Consider the following 13,082-nt stretch of genomic DNA (forward strand, 5'->3'; position numbering starts at 1 on the left):
ATGACATGCAGCAAAGAGTCCAGCCGGCCAGGAGTTGAACTGGGAACTCGCCTGCTTTAGAGCATTTGAGCCCATGTGTTTCACACCCTGACCATTTGGCTATTGGGTCGCCCCGCACATCTGGCTAATGGAATGAACATGTGTATGTGTGGACACATATTGTGTCTCCAGATCGCACACAGACTGTTCGGTAGATCCTTTATTACACCACTGTCCTTCAAATATTATTGCAATTCTGCCCATCTACCTTTTTGAAAGCTTTATTTAACCAGGACATGGTTATCCTCAATTGATCCAGCACCTGTAAAGGTGTTTTAGATCTGCTGATCTGCACTTGCCCCCTGAAAATAAAGGCTAGCTTTGATCCTGTGTGGAAAAGAAGTGGATTTTTTTATGGATTTATTTATTTCATTTTTACCCTTTTCCTTCATATAACAATTTTCTCTTACCAACATACATTTCTGGGGGAGTCACAAACTCATGTTTTTCTTCAGTGTATGAAACAGAAATTTAGAGTTGTGTGTTCACTGCCCAGAAGGTCCTCCAAATTAAATGGCAAAATATTCCACATAGTTTGTTATTGTCCTCCAGAATTACATGTCTGTTGTCTTGTCTAACGACCTTCTCAGGAAGGACGACATTGTTTGTCAGAGTTTTTCTATGATGCTACAATTCTCTGATCTAACATGAATGTGGTTAGGCTTTTCTTAGTTATAGGCCTAGAGGACTTGTTAGAGTAAGATTGTGAACTGGTTTAAAATAAGCTGCTTGTTAGGGAAGCTTTACGTGACATTTGTTTAAACAACTCATGCTGTTGTTTTTTTTTTCTTGACAGGACAGACTCTGACTGCAGGTGCTTTTCAGTTATGTATTACTACAAAATCTACATGTAGTAACTAGTATAGTTAGTTTCGTAAACAAAAAGCGCTTGATCAAGATAAGGAGAAGATTGTTTGCTGTTAAATGAGAAGAATTTCATCTCTTGAAGATGCTCGACTTTTTGCTGCACTTTGTGAAGCTCACTACTTCTTTCATGTTATTACTGACTGAAATCACTGATACAAAATTCTTGCATGTTTCAACTAAAATTCATACGTGGTTTGAGGTTCACTCATTATATTTAAACTTTCCCCTGAGTGGAAACCCACACATTTCCACTCTTGCCGGCATGAAGGGGCCGTTATTGTTTTGATTCTGAATTTAATGGATCAGTTCACCCTTCTTTGGTGCTGGCACCCCTGAATAAGATTCTTGAGAGGTTTGAAAAGAAAATGGAAAGAAAGACACAACTCATGCCTTGGCAAGAGTTTATAATTACCTGCACGCAACACATACACACACACACACACACACACACACACACACACACACACACACACACACGCAACTGTTGTGTCAATCAACTTGAAAATATCATTTTGCAGTGTTGCTCTCTGTCTGGTCCTATTGTCTCACCTCACCACCACATCAGTCACCATCATTTCTCCTTCACCAACAGTCAGAAGGGTTTAGAAGGGCGATGGCCTTTCTGTTATTATTAGCTTAAAGGTCAGACTGTGTCACTTTGTGGCAGCCAATGGCAGCCGAGGACAGTGTGTTCCAGGTTGTCTGGAGGCTCGAGAGTCTGACAGGAAGAGCCGAGTAGACACTAAGCAGAGGACGGGGCATCACTGACTCCTACACAGACACATCAAGGATAACTGGCTACATTAACTCTGTCCATTAGCGGCTGTCTCTCCAAGACAGGAAGTGACTGATTGAGGCAGATGTGTGGGATTTATTTGTATCCCACCTTATTTAGCTGCTGCTTTGGTTGCCGGTTGCTTGTCAGGCATCATTGGAAATAATGTCCAGGGGATCTGTGAAAAACAGGAATAGTCCAGGAGTGAGTGTGTATGTGCAGTGTGTACGCATGTAATTAACACTTGAATGTGTGTGTGTGCTTCTCTGTGTGATTGTGTGTGAGCCAGGGATGTTTAAAGGGCCAAAAAGAAACATCAGCTCAGAAACTCACTGGTTCAGAGCTCGGTTTCAAATTTTTCCCTCCTTATCTTCAACGTGCAAAACCATGATTGCATTAACAAAGAGAACGTACAGACAAAGGATCAGAGAGGAGAGGTTCCCCCAGGAAATAAAACAAAAAAATAAATGAAACAGCTTCTAATTTACCTTTGTCAAAAACACTTTGTTGTCAGCAGGGTTGGGAGAAAACAAACCAAAAGCTGTCAGACCAGTTAATTACATAAAGTTCTTTGTTTAGGCTTTTACTGTACAATAACTCTACAACATCACATCAAATCCACAACATACAAACACAACCAACCTGTTACTCCCTTCACTCCTCAATATGCAAATTGTGAAAACCATTGGCCAGAGCCGTAAAGCTCTGTGCAGGACACAAACAGAAATATGCATACATATTTCCGTCAGGTCTACAAGGTCACATGACTTCCACTCCCACAGTTAATGGATGTAGATACGCACTGAATCACCAGTCTTTGGACCTGTCAATAAAAAGAACAGCAAAGATGGAGAGTAATTTTACCAGTGGCGTTGCATCAGTGGGGTTTGACTCCAACCAAGACAAAGCAGCGATCAATACGTGCAACCATTTTCACAGCACCCAGCAGAGTTAATGCATCACATGTACCTGTAACCATCATGGCATGTGATGTTTCAGTCATTATTATTAAACAGTCATTATTGAGACAGAGCTCATTAACACGGAGAAATAAAATGATGCCTCCAATGCAAATAAACAAGAATTATTTTAAATCATAAAAAAGGGTAAGCTATCAAAATTTAGTTTAAAAATGTATCGTACAAATCACTGGGTAGAAAAAAAAAGAAATCAGTGAACTCAGCTAGCAGCCTAAAAAATGTTTAATTATTAGATTCTGTCTCAAAACCACAGCTGGTATGAAGTATGCTAGGTGTGTGTGTGTGTGTGCTCTCCCTTCATATTCCTCATTTTTATATTTGGTGTGGAGAATGGCATGACTGGTCATTTTGCTCAGTTCAGTTCAGGTGATGGTTTGTTCAGCTTTAGGCGTAGATGAGCTGTTTATAAGCTTAACAGCCCAACAGCTTCCTGTAACAGAATTATCCTGTCATGATTGTTTCTGTGGCTTTCACGTCCCTCAATGAGACGTGGGATCCTGGAAGTAACATAGTTTATATATCACAGCTGTGAGAAAGAGGAGGGTTGATGTAAAAGATTCAGCTAGTGACCATGATGATTCAGGACATTGATGGTTCACCTTGAGGATGTGGAGGTAAATGTTTGTTTGTTCATGTGCTGAAAATTGGGATTAGAAAAGACATTTACTAAAAACCTTTCTGAATAAAGCCAATGCATAAATCAACTAAGCTGGATTCAAAGTCTTGCAACGTAGAACTTTTTCCATCTTTTCAAACTAAATGACTGCAAGGCATTTTTGACCTGGTGGCTGCTGAAATTTATAGGGTGAAATGTCTTTTCAGTATTTGGGACAGAGCCCTGGGGTTTCCCTTAGTGATGGGTGAGTGAGTGAGTGAGTGAGTGAGTGAGTGAGTGAGTGAGTGAGTGAGTGAGTGAGTGAGTGAGTGTGTGTGTGTGTGTGTGTGTGTGTGTGTGTGTGTGTGTGTGTGTGTGTGTGTGTGTGTGTGTGTGTGAGTGTGTGTGTGTGTGAGTGAGTGAGTGAGTGAGTGAGTGAGTGAGTGAGTGAGTGAGTGAGTGAGAGAGTGAGAGAGAGAGATGCTTCGCAGCTGCTCTGCTCCAGTTCGGGAAGTGGAGATGTGAAAGGACTTGCACTTCTCCTGGGTACACACAACACAGCGGAGCTGATAAACAGACCCAGATCAGAACCAGCCCTGCCTTCCACTGACCCACATACAAGCTGATATCAGTGAGTCCTGACTCGACTGAAGTTTGGTGAAATTAGTTCAGTGTCTTAAAATGATGTCTTAAGATGTGCCATGTGTACACAAAAGTGAGAGAAACACGAGGAGGAGGAAGACATGAAGAGGCTGTAGTCTGACAGGGAGATGGATAGGGGCATTTTTGACTTTAAATCTGGTGATTTTCTGATTCATGACTTTCCACTTTTCCAATTTCTTCTCTGAGTGAAACTTCAACTTTTTCCAAAACTTTATGAAAATTGAAAGAATTGCAATGAGCACCAAACTCGAGAGTATACTGTAGATATGATTAATAGGGAGAAAAAGTAGTTTCTTCTGCAGGAAGAGGAACTTTAATTGTATTTCTTTCATTTCCACTTGATGTTCTGTGCTAGTACTTTCATTGAGGATGGAGTTCGATAGCATTTTCTCACGTCTGAATCCAGTTTTGAATCCGCTTATCAAAACATTTTAAGCAGTGTGTTTGGTGGGGACTGAAGACATGTTTTTATGTCTCTCTGCACAGTCAGAAAGTCAGTCAGCTTTAAAAGATATAACTTAATATGTAAGAATCTAGCTTCCTCTAATCACGTTAATAAAACAACTGTTCATTTTAATTGTGATTTAGGGACCAATTACCGGACAAGCATGACAATGATGTTAATAGAAACTGCAATAATTAAGTCAGATCTAAAGCATGGATTTCCTGCTGTGCTAAAGGGTTGTAACACATATTTTGTTCCTCACTGGGGGGCTGTGCTGCAGATGCACGAGTGAAAACAACACAGTGAAAATAATATTAATTATCCTTTATCATCCTGTGCATATCAATTAAATACCTTTTTTTTTTATGTTTTTGGTGCTCTCAACCTTACAAGAAAGCAAACTTTCTTAAGTTATCAAAAATACAATTTTTTTTTTTTACTTTAGCATGTTGGACAGTAGATATTTAAACAAAGGATTTGTCGTTGCCCCCTCCCCACCTGCCCACAGTCAGGCTGTTTGTTGTTGATGGTGTCACTGAGTAATATTGCATTTGTATTTGTCATCAGTCTTTTCTGCCGAGTGTCAGACAGACACTGACTAAACTAACTAAACAGAAAACATAAATGAAATATTTCAACAAGGGATTCACTGGCCACAGATCTTTATTGAAATATACCAGATCCAAACTGTCCAGCTGTTGGACCCCATAATAAATTATACTTCAAACCTAAAGCAGAGCAAGATTGGATACACATACACTTCTAAATATTTAAGTTGTTGATACATGTGTCATCGTGTTGACAGGCTTGTTATGATGAGTTTTGTTTTTTGACCTGGTATGTTACAATCTGCAACTGCACTGCTGTGTGCCACAACCACAACAGTCTGGATCTGTCTCTCCTTTCTTTCCCCTTCTGCTTTTTCTCACTCTCTCTGTATTGACAACCATCGTGACACACTGGAAACCTCATGCCAGGAGAAGGAACGTGTGTAAACATGACAAGCTTTTGATAATATTCCAGCTTTTTCCTTCCTCTCTGCCTGAGGAGCTCTCTGTCTCTCTCTCTCTCAGTCTCTCATTTCTCTCTTAAACCTATATTGACAGCTGAGATGTGATATTCTGACAACCTCTTGTTTAGTTTTGTGCTCAGACTCGTGTGAATCACCAGAGGAGATTAACCTTTGAGGCAGCTGGATTTCTCATACGTGAGACTCCATCTTGGCAGACTCCAAGGTACTCAAACCCCAGTGGTTCAGACCAATCAGTGTATTATGGGGGAGGAGCTACTCACAGCTACAGAGAAGTGACTGTTTTGATATTCGTAAGACTGCGTTTGTACGTGCACATTTTTCTACCGACATGCTAACTCGCTTTCAAAGCTGCAGTTTGTTGTTGTGTTGTGTTTCCTCTTCCGTGCTGTCCCACTACATCATATTACAGACAAATTGTTCATCCAATCAGCTGCCAGGTATTTTTTTTTAAAGCGCCTGCCCTTTCCCAAGCAGTTCCCAATGACGCCTTCCCAGATGGTTCTATGTAACAAACCATCTGATGCATCAAGTGAAGAGGAGAAACAAAAAGAGAGAGTGTCCAGCATGAATTCAGAGGCAGAGCTCTGCCTGCCTGCTGTTTTGAAGTGATACTTTCTGTAGTTGGGACAACAATATCTTGCTTTTCTGATTTTTATTTTGTTAAATAAGGTCAGTGACCCTAGCTGGTGGTTGTGACCAGATATACAAAGATTTTATTTTCTCTTTTTTACATGAGTGAGTGAGTGAGTGAGTGAGTGAGTGAGTGAGTGAGTGAGTGAGTGAGTGAGTGAGTGAGTGAGTGAGTGAGTGAGTGTGTGTGTGTGTGTGTGTGTGTGTGTGTGTGTGTGTGTGTGTGTGTGTGTGTGTGTGTGTGTGTGTGTTTATACTTTTCTTTTTTCTTCCTTTCAGCTGCCTTTGCTGACATTACCTGTCAGAGACACACAAACAAAGATGTATCTACATAGTTATCTAACTTCTTTCTGGCCATGAATGCCTGAATGACTTTTCAGTTCCTTTATTTTGCCTGTCAGGATATTGTTCCAATATATTCCAAAAAAGCTTTTTTTCATATTATAACAACAAAATTAAACTAGCTGACTTTTTTTCAGCTATTGTCAGCATTTTAACTTGTGTAATAACAACAACAACATTGAGCAACATTATCAATCATTTGATTGGTCATGGCATGTTTGGAGACATGAATTCTCCCAGAAGAAACAACATTTTGAGTGGTCTTGAAAAACTGAAAAATAACCATTAACATTTCTAATACTAGATAGATAGATACTTTATTAATCCCCTCTGGGAAGTTCATGTGTCCATTAGCTCATTGTTGATAATAATAATAAAAACTGTTAATAATAAATAAACAATAATAATTAGATTAGTCCACATCGTTTGGCTGAGGTGTTGTTTAGCCTGATGGCAGAAGGAATAAAGGATCTCCTGAACCTCTCTGTTCTGCAGCACAGTGAGAGGGTAACCCTAACCCTCTGTCCTGCCAGAGTGTTGTGGAGAGGATGGTTGGTATAAAAAAGTACACTGGCCACCACTGACTGATAAAACATGTGCAGCATTTCACTGCAGATGTCAAAGGAGCTTCCTGAGGAAAAAGAGCAGGCTCTGCCCCTTCCGGTAGATGGCATCCGTGTTCAGGGACCAGTCCAGTTTAAATGGATGGTAATGGTCTTGCAGTTATATAGCGCTTTTCTAGTCTTACTGACCACTCAAAGCGCTCTACAATACTTGCCACATTCACCCATTCATTCACACATTAATACATCACACTCATACGCACCACCTTCTAATTAGTGGACGACCTGCTCCACCTCCTGAGCCACACCCGCCCCACTTTATTGTCCCGGTGCACACCTAGGTATCTATAAGTGTGCACCACCTCAATGTGAAGGACGGCATCATCCACTCCAATATGATCTTTGTAGGCGAGCTGTAGGGGGTGTAGTGCATGTTCATCCTGTGGGTTCAGAAGGCGGAGAAGCAGCCGCTCCAGGGTCTTCATGATGTGTGATGTGAGGGCCACTGGTCTGTAGTCATTTATCTCAGCTGGTCCTGTACTTTAGGTGCCGGAACAAGACATGATGTTTTCCACAGGACCTGGACCCTCCCTAGGCTTAAATTGAAGATCCTCTGGAGAAGCTCAGCCAGCTGGGCTGCACAGTCCTTTAACAGCCTCAGACACACACCATCCGGTCCTGTTGCTTTTCCAGGATGTAGCCTCTTGAGGTATCACCTCCAAAACTGGAGGTATGATCTGTTATTTGTGGTACTGTGAGAGTTGTAATTGTTGCTTTTGTTAAGGATGTGGTAACATCAGTCCAATACAGATTTCCTACAGGGATAATGACATGTATTTTTTAAATGGCTGTCATTAGTTTACATTTTGCAGACTCTTGTCCCACCTCCTGTTGAACTGTAAAAAAAAAAATTCATAAAAGGTGTCAGATTTGTTCATGAGGTGAAAAAAGCCAATTACAAAAGAAAGCAACGAACAAATCCTGTATTCTGTAGGCATGTGTGAGGTAGGCTGGAGATAATACGCGTTAATAATATGTTTAATGAAAAGCCAATTTTACATCTTTGCCAGCTCCACCGCCAACTCCTACAAAACCATGCCTGCACTGTCACTTTCTTCCTCCTTATCACTGTCTCTTAATATGGTTAACATTGTGAGAGGTGCCTCAGAGCCTCATATACTGTCATTTGTATCTGTCAAACTTTAATGAATGCTTATGAATGCTGCATGACTTAAAGAGTTAGCACATGCATACTGACCTGTGTCCCAAGAAAGGGAGACATGATTAATTGTTTTTCATTGCAACACAGAGTATTGTGTCCTATTGTTCTCTCATGCATAAAGGGGTGCACACTTGAATATACACAAGGACACACTGTGGTTTGAATTTATATTCGGATGCTCTGAGAAAAACACACACACAAATATTACTCATGACAGTATATCAACTTAATTAGTCTTTACAAAGTTGTGTCCGAGTGGATTCCACTTCTGAAATGATAAACTAATGATGGCTGATACAGTTAGCACCAGGGGAGGGTGTCTGCGCACAGTGTTCTAACAGTGTTTGACATGGCTAAATGCAGGGGACCTGTGGTTTTTGCATCTCTCCACACTGACCTGTCAGGATAATTTGGAACGCGATTCTGGTCTGAAGCGAGATGCCTTGTCAGCGACTCAAACGCTGCATTTGGTTTCTGCTCCCAAAGGAAGGATCCTGCCAAATTACATTCCTTCTAAAAGAAACAATAAATGAATAGTTTGTTTACTTTAATCAGGCTCTGGCTTGTAGAGTGAACAGAGCAGCACAAATGCAGGCAGATCTTGTTATCTGAGTCAAAGTTTGAGTCTCACTTTGCTAAATAGATCTGATTAAAGCTGCCCTTGTTCTGATGCTACAAATCTACCTGATGGCAACAAATTGGACCGGGGCATATTTTCCTTCCTTTGAACACACATCTATCACTGCAGAAGAAAATGGAAGGAGGCACTTTATTCACTAATGAGTCTGAGATATTCACAGTGGTGCCTTCCTAAGATAGAATAGAAAATGCATAGTTTCCTGTCTAATGTTATGACTCTTCAACCCCAAAAACGTGCTCTCCAAGCAGCTCAGAGTATCCTCCAGTGTGCACTCAACAAACCCAGTGTGCAGGAAACAGATGGTGTTTAAAGAGGGTATTTGTTGTAGATACAGTACACCATAACACCCAATCCATCCTTGACACACACCCGCAATGTTAGGTGGAGGCCGGCACTGCCAAGATGGTGACGGTGGAGCAGCCCACTCTGAGTCTCATAACTGTTCTTCATAAACATAAGGGTGATGCCACAGAGACTATGTCCATCTTTATATACAGTGTTACAACCTCAGTTCTCCCCTACACAGCATCTTGGCAGAGTTTACCAACTACAGATAAAATTATACATACAGTAACTAATAACTGATATTTAACAATCAAAAAGTCTCTAAGCTGACACAGATCGTTTATTCACTAATAAGAGTGTTGGACTGATTGGCTGCAGGTCCTCAGATTCAACCAACAACATGAGGATGGAGGATCCAGGGCCAAGGCCCACCGAGCCTGAGGAACAGCCCAGTAAACAAACACTTTACACACCTACATAATTACATTCACCTATGGGTGGAATGTAACATACAGCCTATGTAAAAAAAACCTTTCTGGGTAGCTGACTGGATCTTTGCTTTTACTTATTACCTTCCCATAAACCAGGTGTATGCATCAAACCAGTCACATGGTAAACCATAAAAGTGAGCTTTGTGACCACTTGTATTGGGGGTTTTTGAAAACAATAGAAGTTTAGTATTGTTCTTTTTATCATGTGAGCAAAGGTGGTGTGTATTTCAGGTGAGAGAAAACACTGTGGCGACAGAACAGAAACGACATGTACACTACTGTTAGGTGCTTTTACTTTTACGTTCTTTACTTTAACTGCAATTTCATCTTTACAAATTTATTTTACAATGTATACAAATGTGTGAGCCTGTCAAATAATGACCATGGAGCCAAATTGTCAAATTAACTTGTGTTTCAACTTCAAGCTGTGTTTACTTTGCCTTTCACAGGATCATCTCTAAAGCAACAGCTAACAAAATGAACCAGCAACAATTAACCTCCACAAATGTAAGCTGACAGCAGTCAGATATTCAGTCATTATTAATTATTTGCCATGAATTAGAGTCTGTCAACTCATCAGAGGCAAAGATTAACACTAATATAGGTAAATCCATTCTGACTGCTCTCAAGCTTCTTACACAGCAGCTTATTAATCCTGATGGGACTCGCTTCCTCCACGGTGTTTCCCTTAACACAATGAAAGTGGTCACTAAATAATTTGATGAGCACCATAATGGATGGAGCACAGCTCATGTCGTAACTGCCATCGTCACTAAACAAATAATCTTCAAACACTCAAAACAACAAAGACAAATTACAGATGAACATAAAACAGCAAAGCAAAAAAAAAAATAAAAATGAGATGAGAGGAGATCATACTGACGTTCACATTTTCATGAACTTCTTTTTCTTGCACTCAAAGCAAATAAAAGTCTATAACGGTGTGTCTTAAAAAGCAGTTGAATGTAGTGATCAGGTTAAGCTAATAATAATAATAAGCCTTTAGATTCACACTGTCACCACATTTTTTGTCACTTCACTTTCTGTGCTGTTCCTATTATTTTGACAGGAACACTGAACTTCCTGGCAAGGGAGAAAAACAGCTTTCTCAGCACATATACTGTAGCTCAGAGTTCTGCTTTTGACGCGCTCCTGTCTGATCGCAAACTCAGGTCGACTGAACTTTACCAATCACGTTTTTTTGTTTTTCAAATATTATCTGTAATCAGCTGGTTTGAAAAACTGAAAGAAAGTTTGCCTCATTTCGTGGCCTGTATTGCACACAGCATGAATATCTATTCTTCCAGGGCCTCATGATGCATCAGGACAGGTGTGTGTGCGTGCGTGTGTGTGTGTGTGTGTGTGTGTGTGTGTGTGCTTACGTAAAAGTCTGTTTGTGTCCTTGCTGGTAAACATCAGCTATGTTTGGCCGAGGGAAATGAATCATCTGCAGAGCCATCTGTCTGTCTGTCTGTCAGACAGCAAATGTTTTCTTGTCCGTGTAAAACGCCTGCAACGAATGCATGTCTGGGTTGAAGAGGTCGAATCCCACCATCTTGCTTCCAATGTTTTTACTTCCTTTTTCCTTTTAAACAGGAAGAAATGTTTAAACGTTGATGTGGAACTAACGGGGAGGAAAATAGTTCAAGAAAGACTAAAGTGAGTTGGCATTCACTCTTACCCTTTCTCTCTTTCTTTGCTTGTTTTGCTTTGGGCAGCATGATGATTTAATCAGGAAGTGTTTTGTCCTCCAACAGCTTTTGTTTTCTCATTCAACTCAGAGACAATAAACCATGAATGTCAAAGTGAACCTTTGCATCTGCGCCTTTAAACCTTGTTTGTCCTGAAGCACATTTTTTAAAAGTTTGTCACCTTTGATTTATAAGCTGACAGGCCTTATAATGTGCCTCAGGAATTACACAGAACATATGTGAATGGACTACAACATTTTAGGAAATACTTAGTTGCCAAGATTCAAATAAGAAAACTGATACCACTCTCATATCCGCGTGGTAAATATGAAGCTATTGCCAGCAGGTGGTTGATTAGATTATCTTATTATAAGGACCGGAAACAGGGGGGAACAGTTAGCCTGACGGCAACACAAACCATGCACAAGCATCTCTCAAGCTTACGAACTATCACAAGTGAGTGCGGGCCTATTATGTTTTATCAGAGAAGCTGGGTAGTGGGAGTGGTGGCAATCACTTTGCTGATTTGAATCTTTTGTTCAGTTCAAAGGTTCATGGTCACTGACACTTTTCTGACACATTATGACTGTTGATCTGATTACGAGTAGGATTTTGGGCTGGTTCTGTTCCAGTCTGGGTCAGTTGATGTTGAGTTAAAATCGTATATTTATATCACAAACTAAAGATTTTCTAAAGTCACTGCCGGTGCCATTTTTTTTTAACGTGTTTGATATTTGAAATGGAGGATATCACCAAACTTTGGATTCTTCCTGTTCTGGCCTTTACTCTGTATAAACAGTGGAAGCTGCTGGTTGTCGTCCATGTGCAGCAGTTGGCACTCTTGTGGGATTTACACTTATGCACATTTTATATCAAAACACTCAAACCGATCAGCAAAACAAATCAGATGAAAAAAAACAGGGCTGAAGTTGAAGCTCACATCTTAACTCACTTAATCCATGGCAACATATTTCCGGTTTCTTGGAAAAGTTTATTTTATTTGTTCTGTTATCCAGAAGAGTTGCTATCACTGCATATCGCCTACGTCATATCTGATGAAAACAACTCATTTGACTGACAACTGGCAAATAATGGATTTGGTTTTGAAGAAGGGCGTTATGTCTGTGTATGTGGAGTAGATTTACTGAGTGAAGTTGTGTTGCTGAAAGTTTGTACTATGCATCCATGGTTTCTACAGACTATGTTCTCTGAACCTTTGGGTGAGCTACTCTAAAACAGGGGTGTTGGAGACCCCTGGTCTACAGCCAGATCTCCAGTTCACCAGTTGCTATTTACTAGTTTATATAGTTCATTTAAGCTACTGATTCATCAGTGGAAACAGTTCACACTGAAGACTCATTTGTTCATACATTTACTGGTGCTGGCTGTTTCCTCCTGCTTCCCATCTTTGTGCTAAGCTAAGCTAACCATCTCCTACCTACCTATCTATTTCCCACCCCCAACCTGTGTCTAACATGCTGCTGAGATGAAAGCAGAGTTAAGAGGCAAAGACATAAAAGGTCCACATGTAGAGATAAAAATACAAGTGTGATGTGCTATACTTTCTCTGTCATCTCTCCCTAGTTTATCAAAGTACACATGGTTTTGATGACAGGAAGTCAGAAGGTAAAAGAGGAGGATGATTAGAGTACCTGATATCACGCTGTGTGTTACCAAAGGCTGGCTGACATGTTTTACTGACATGTTGCTGACATAGTTTGTCAGTGGTGTCAAACGTACTGCATTGCATTGTGTCTATAAGAGGAAAGGTGACGACACAGACTGACACAGAGAGACAGACAGTGGTTCAGCTCTTCTCTA

The 13,082-nt window shown here is 40.5% G+C and overlaps 1 protein-coding gene across 2 annotated transcripts in view; it reads left to right on the forward strand.

The window, feature by feature from the left end:
* The window catches only part of znf281a (zinc finger protein 281a), a 120,111-nt gene that overhangs the window by 61,899 nt on the left and 45,130 nt on the right, over positions 1 to 13,082 (forward strand). The window contains exon 3 of one of the 2 annotated variants that reach the window (XM_056401142.1): positions 11,167 to 11,229. The gene's annotated coding sequence lies outside the window, so the exon portion shown is untranslated. Of the gene's footprint in view, positions 1 to 11,088; positions 11,230 to 13,082 lie in introns of those variants that run through there. The other variant, XM_056401143.1, reaches the window with a different exon arrangement.

This window comes from Seriola aureovittata, chromosome 17 (assembly GCF_021018895.1).
Source record: "Seriola aureovittata isolate HTS-2021-v1 ecotype China chromosome 17, ASM2101889v1, whole genome shotgun sequence".
In the NCBI taxonomy this organism is placed as follows: Eukaryota; Metazoa; Chordata; class Actinopteri; order Carangiformes; family Carangidae; genus Seriola; species Seriola aureovittata.